Genomic DNA, 6,529 nt, shown 5'->3' on the forward strand with positions numbered 1-6,529 from the left:
CAGGTGCCACTCAGCCAGCAGGAGGTCAAAGAGCACCGAGGGCGCCATGCCGCTGGGCACCTTCACAAACTGCAGGGCAGGGTGACCAGCGGTCTCAGGGCGGGGTTTGGGGCAGGCACAGTGCACTGACCACAGGGGACCTTGGTAAGAGAGGCCCTGGGCACCAGGCAATGGGGACGAGCCGCAGCCGGAGGTCCTGTCTTGCCCAGCTGTGTGACCCGAGCATTCCCACCCCAGTCTGGGCCTCGTATCCCATGTTCTGGACCCGCTGTACATGAGGGTAGGAGGCAGGGGCCAGAGGGAGCTGCCAGCTCCAAAATCCTGCCCACCTGGGGGCTCTGAACAGGCCCGTCAGAGAGAGCGCGGCCCGGGGAGAGCAGGTACCAGTGCTCAAGGTGCAGGGGAGGAAATGGGGCTCAGGGGTTTCGTGAGCACGTGGCGGCCGGTCACCAGGGTGCGGGGCCGGGCCTCGGCGGGGCCAGGGAGGGGCAGCCTCTTACCTTGCCTCGCTTCTTCCCAGACCCTCCGAATTCGATCTCACCCCGGCACACACCTGGCCCCTGCCTGTCTCCAGGATCCCTGGGGCTGCCAGGACAAGTGTCCCCGGCACCTTGCATGGGGTCCACTCTGCAGGGACAGAGTCCTCTCCTGAGGGCGCGAGAGGCCAGCCCTTCCTCCCTTCCTGCCCCTCGCCCCAGCCACCGTGCTGGCAGAGATGTGCCCTCCAAGAAACCGGCCCGCCTGCGGCCCCACCCCTGCGGCTCCGTCTCTCCCGTCCGTCTGTCTGCTTGGCCCTCTTCAAGCTCCTGTTTAGTTGCCGGAGCTTCCTCAGCCCTGGGGTGGGGGATGGACGACGCATCGCGGCCCCTCTGCCTGACCCCTGAGCCCGCTACTCACCCCTCCCCGGGCACCACGAACGGGACATTCCCGGCACCACTTCTGCGAAGGCTTTGGCAGGAGGGGTCCTGGAAAACCCAAGAGCCCTGGTGGAGGTCTTGCAGCCCACCCGCCCCAGGACAGGGGCGGGGACCCTGGGTGGGCCTAGTGCCTGGGAGGAGACGGGCAGGCAGGGGAGAAGGGGAGGCCGGGGTACAGGTGCAGGGGAACCGGGGGGTCGAGGCGGCTCCGAACGGGAAGGCTCTTCCCCTCCCTGCATGCTCGCCGCCTCCAGGGACCTTCTTACTGAGTTCCCACCTCACCCCAGCCTAGCGCCACCCGCATGCCCGGGGTGATGGCACGTTCGCCCCACTCCACATGTCAGAGACTTGAGGGCTGGGGTCCCAGGACTGGCCCATGTGACAATGAGCGGGGTCCCACCAGCCTGCCCAAGCCCCCCCAGCGCCTCCCGGACCCACTGCTGGCGGCTGCCAGCCGTCTGGCTCCTGCCCCCGCCCCCCAGAACCCGGCACCCACACGGGGAGCAAAGTTCCCCTCAGAGCCTCAGGAGACCCGAGAGGCCCACCCTGTGAAGCTGTCTCCCCGCCACCCGGTCCATCAGGCTGTCGGCCGCTCCCCCTTGGACGGAGGAATTTCCCGTCTTCTCCCCGGGCAGCCCCCCCACCCGCCTCCCGGGAGGCGCCCTGGGCGGCGCCTGGCGGGCGGGGCCCTTCGTGAGGGGAAAGTGAGTCCGCTTGTGTCCCTGGGGCCAGGCCGGCCGCTGTCTCCTAGAGACGGACACCTGTGTACACAGGAGTGGTCGGCGGGAGGTGGGCAGGGCACCTCCCACTGGGTCCCCCAAAATGACGTGGCCAAGTCCTAAGTCCTGGTATCTGCGAACCTGCCTTTTGTGGGAATGAGCTCTCTGCGGACGTGATGGAGTGAAGATGAGGCCATTAGGATGGGCCCTGATCCAATGACCCAAGGGTCCTCAGAAGAAGAGGGAAGAAACCATGTGAAGACGGGGGCAGAATGGGGAGGCGGAGACGAGCCGGGACGCCTGGGCCCCAGAAGCTGGAAGAGGCAGGAAGCAGCCCTCCCTCACAGCCTCTGGAGGGCACATGGCCCTGTGACCCCGTGACGCCAGACTTCTGGCCTCCAGAGCAGGGAGGGCATCCATTCCTGTTGTTCGAAGCCACTTGTCCTAAGCCCCAGGACACCCATGTCTTCCCCCCAACACCCAGGCCTTGTCCCCAGACACCAGCCTCCAGTATGAAAAACCAGTCACCACCAGCTTGGAAAGGCTGCATTCAGATCCCGCCCCCTGCACTCCCTGCTCTGGGGGTGGGGGGCAGTGGCAGGATTTGCATCCCGCCCCACCCCCAGTTCTGTGCCTGACACCCTGGGTACCAAGAGCCTCAGGCCTGGCCCTGCCCAGGTACGGGGGTGGGTGGGGGGACCTGCAGGTGACCACAGCCCAGGGCAGCTGGACCTGGCCTGGGCTTGGGCCTCTGCAAACGCTCGCACCTCCCCTCTGCCACGCGCTGGGCTGATAACGGTGTGAGTGTCCAGGGACTGCGGTAACAACCAACCAGCCACTGGACGTCTTAAAACCACAGGAATCCATCTCCCATGGTTCTGAGGCCAGAAATCCCCAGTCACGGTGTCGCAGGTCACACTCCCTCCTGAGGGCCCAGGGCAGGGTCCTTCCTGCCTCTTCCAGCTTCGGGTCCCCAGGCCACCCTGTGCTGTGTCTCCACCACCCCACTCTCTGCCTCTGTCTTCACGTCCCCTGTCCAAATGTCCCTCTCCTTATAAGGACACCATCACTGGATTAGGGGCTCACCCTATCCCACTGTGACCTCATCTTAGCTAATTGCTTCTGCAAAGACCCTAGTTCCAAGGTTCTGGGTGGGTGTGAATTTGGGGGGCCGTGGTGGTGGCCCTCACTCCTCACAGGGCCCTGTCACCCCCGCAGTGGGATGAGCCCCCTTGCCCAGGGTATGCGTCGGGTGTGGGGTTTGGAGGCCTGGAAGACACGGACGTGCTCAGGCTTGCTCTGCTGGGGCGGGTGGCCCCTGCCGCCACCCAGGGCCCACGCCGCCTGTTTCCTCACTGACCGGGTACAGGTGGCCCTCAGCGGGCGGGGCCACAACCATCCCCCTACCCCATGTCTTGAAGCCCTGGGCCCCTGGTTTCCCACCCCAGGGAGCCCGGGGGGCATTTGGGTGCCATGCCGAGTGCCGGGGTGGCCCTGTGCCAGACACCAGGCAAATGGGGCCACAAGTGGGTAGGACATGCAAACGGCGGGATTTGCATGAACAGGTGTCCGGGTCCCTCAGTGCCTGTGGCTGGAGGAGGTGGGGGCCTGAGCAGCCGGCTGTCCTCCGTAACCCCCGCTGGCACCCTACCCCATGGCTCCCAGCAGGGAGAATGGAGGCAGCGTCTCCAGCCTCAGCCCCAAAGACACTGGGGGGGCTTCCTCGGGGGGCAGACGGCCACCCTAGTCCAAGTTCGCCAAGGAAACAGCCCCAGCACAGGTGTTGCTGGGCAGCCAGTCCCTGGGGGTCCCAGCCCAGCCTCTCCCTGGGCCGTGTGACTTGGGTGAGCCCCTCGGACTCAGCCCCCATCCTGCTCCCTGCGATGTGGGAGACGGCAGTGACGAGGAACAGGCACCCGAGGGGCCCAGGCTCAGCAGGCCAGCGGTCAGGCCTGCAGCCCCCCTGACTCCAGGGAGGACAGACTCCCCTGGTCCGGCCCCCAGGACCGTGGGGCCATGCTGCCTGCCCAGACCCACCCCAGCCCTGGCTTCCCAAACGCCCCTGCCTCAACCAGAGGGACCATCCCTCTGTGGCCCCAGGAAGGCAGGGCTCTCTCCACGATCCAAAGGAAACTGAGGCAGGGGCAGGAATGTGGCCCAGGGAGGGGCGCCTGCCCGGGGGCTGGCGGCTGGGGCACCTACCTGCTTGCTTTCTCCCTGGGGACCCGACATGCTGCTGCTGGCCAAGGAGCTGGGTGGAGGTGCCCACAGCCTGGCACCTGCCAGCCAGCTCTCCCGCCCTTCTCCCCGCCCACCACGTCTGGCACCTGGGCAGCCAATGCCGTGACCAGCACTGGGCACCACCTGGTCTCAGCCCGGCCAGGCCCAGAGGCCCACAGCCTTCCCCCGGCCTGGGGGGCCCAGTGGCCTCTTTGGCACAACCGGCGGCCCGGTGTCGAGGACTCGATAGAGGGCGCTCCTTCCGCGGGCTGCACCTGGGGCACCTGCGTCGCTCCCTGGCGTGTCTCACCTTCCCAGAGAGCCTGAGTTTACCTCTCCAGCAAGTGGGGACGGCTGACCCCTGTGTGTGGCCCCCTCCCCTCCTAGGGCCCCACAAAGCTGAGAGGTGTAGGCCCCCGGGGTGTGCTGTCCTGGAAGGGTGGCCTGGCTACACTAGCCATCAGGCTGTCAGCACTGCAGGTCCTGCTCGGACACTGTCCCTTCCACCAGGGGCAGGACAGGGTGGCACAGGGCCGGGACGGCACAGGGCCCTGGCTCCCATGCTGCAAGCCCTCAGGCTCCCTAACTCTAGGCCTTGGTTGCTCCGAACAATGAGGATCGGCAGCCCAGCTCCTGAGAACTTGTGGTAAGACAAAGAGAGCAGAGCCTGGATGACACGTCTGTGCGCCTCTCCCCAGAGACCCTGGACCCCCTCCCAGGGGCCCCTCATCCCCTGAGCTCGGGGGCGGGTGGGGGGCCCCCCCGTACAGGCCAGACACCCTGGGAGCCCTAGTGGCCTCTCCAGTCTGGCCCATCAGCCACCAGAGGGCGCCCCAGGACCATAGGCAGAGTCAGGGCTGGTGGAGGTGGTCCGGCTGGCAGAGGCCAGCTTTGCCCCTGGACACCAGGGCTTTGCCTAGAGCCCACCCCGGGAGGAGAGGGGCTGTCGGAGGGCGTCTCAGAAAAGACTGGATTTCAGGTAAGCAGGGCTCCGAAATAGGGCTCCCACAAGGCCTGGGCGCCTGAGAGCCTGTGGACCAGACTCTGAGGGGAAGGGGCCAGGCTTGGGGTTCCTGGGCAGAGGGGCAGACCCAGCCCTGGCAAGGGGGTGGGACTGGGCCCCACATCCACGCTGAAAGACTAGCCTGGGCTCACACCCGCCCTGCTGGCCTGGGGTCTGGCCCTGCTGTGGGTCCTGACAGAGTCAAGGGTGTGAGGGGAGTGAGGGTCTCCCCAGACCCTCTGAGCCTGGGAGGCAGGAGGCACAGGGCCTTTGCCCTCTTCCCAGTCTCTACTCCAGTCCTGCCCTCTGCCTCTGCCTCCTGGATGCTCTTCTCCAGCCACCCCCAGCCTAGGACCCTCCCTGCCTACAACCCTCAATGGCTCCCAGTTACTCCAACAATAAAACCCAGTCAGCAGGCCACAGCCCTGCCCTGCCTCGCCCGTTGCCTACCTCTCCAGTACCTGCTTCTCTCTTCCCACGTTACCCGGTGTCATTTTTCAGAGAGCCTCACCTTCGGAAGTGACCTTTCACTCACTTGTCTGCTTCCTGCCTGGGACTGTCAGCTCTTGAACGCTCACAGAACCAAAGCTGTTGGGTGAACAGACGAGGAAGTGAGTGAGTGGCTAGGACGAGGGGTGTGGGTCTGTGTTTCCGTGAGCCGCCGAGGGCAGAGCCTCGGGACCCGCAGGCTGCAGCCCCACGTGGGCTCAGCTCAGCCTGGGGCACTGCTGCCCGGCGGGGAGGGAGGCCCCCGGGTGCCACCTGAGCCCCCTAACACTGTTGGGGGACATCTGAGGCCTGCATACCTGCTTTGCTTTTAGCCACCTCCATCCCCTTTGTTACAGTTGGCTCAGGGGCTGGCACCTCCCGGGATGGGACTGAGTTCATGTGACACTTCCTTTGGGGAAGAGGCCACACCAGGCAGAGCGAGAGCTCAGCCCCCAGGCCTCTGTCCCTGCGACAGCAGATCCCTTTCGGAAGCAGGCTGGCCACAGAGACCCTCTGTCTCCTGCCCCAGCGGAGGCCTGGGAAGGGGGAGGGGGTGCTGAGGGCGTCTCCAACACACACTGCGCTGCAGCTGGAGGCCCCGCCCCCGGCTGTGCTGGGTACCATGGAGCTTTATTTGTAGGCAGGCCGCAGGCCTCTGGGCCCCCTCTGCTCTTTGTCTCCCCTCCCGGAGTCTCCCTGCCGGCCTGGGGACCTCCTCCGACCCAGCACCTCCCTCGGGTCTGTGAGGGGTCTGGACCCAGCCCCTCGGCCAGGCAGGGCCCTGCCCTGGTCCTTGGGAGAGATGCTACCCCTGGCCACTCCTGACTGGAGAGGGCAGGACAGGCTCTGAAGGATGGGGCCACCTGCCGCCACCCCTGGGCTGAGCTAAGCCTCCCTGGTGGAGGCCGTGAGCCTGCTGGGCCACCCCATTTGAGGTCACCCACGCTGGGCAGCCCAGACTCACCCCAACCCTGGTGACCTCCCCACACTCCCAGGTCCTCCTGGAGCCCCACCCATGGTACTGGCAGCGCCTTCTTCCCACGAGGGCGCCCGTGGTTCTGAAGCTGCGCCTCGTGGGTCCTCGATCCCACAGCCACGGCCAGTGTCCTCTCCCCGAAATGATCATCAAGATCTTCTCAGCCCAGGATCCTGCATCTGGCAGGCGAATCCTCGTCTGTGGC

The 6,529-nt window shown here is 66.2% G+C and overlaps 1 long non-coding RNA gene across 1 annotated transcript; it reads right to left on the reverse strand.

Annotated features, from left to right (window-relative positions):
• Positions 1 to 355: 355 nt before the first annotated feature.
• LOC135322624 (uncharacterized) lies at positions 356 to 5,368 on the reverse strand. Its single transcript, XR_010383281.1, has 3 exons — positions 5,310 to 5,368; positions 898 to 965; positions 356 to 627 (listed from the first exon to the last, which is right to left on the reverse strand). It is a non-coding gene; the product is annotated as an uncharacterized LOC135322624 (long non-coding RNA).
• Between the last annotated feature and the right edge of the window lie 1,161 nt (positions 5,369 to 6,529).

Source organism: Camelus dromedarius, chromosome 12, assembly GCF_036321535.1.
Source record: "Camelus dromedarius isolate mCamDro1 chromosome 12, mCamDro1.pat, whole genome shotgun sequence".
Taxonomy (NCBI): Eukaryota; Metazoa; Chordata; class Mammalia; order Artiodactyla; family Camelidae; genus Camelus; species Camelus dromedarius.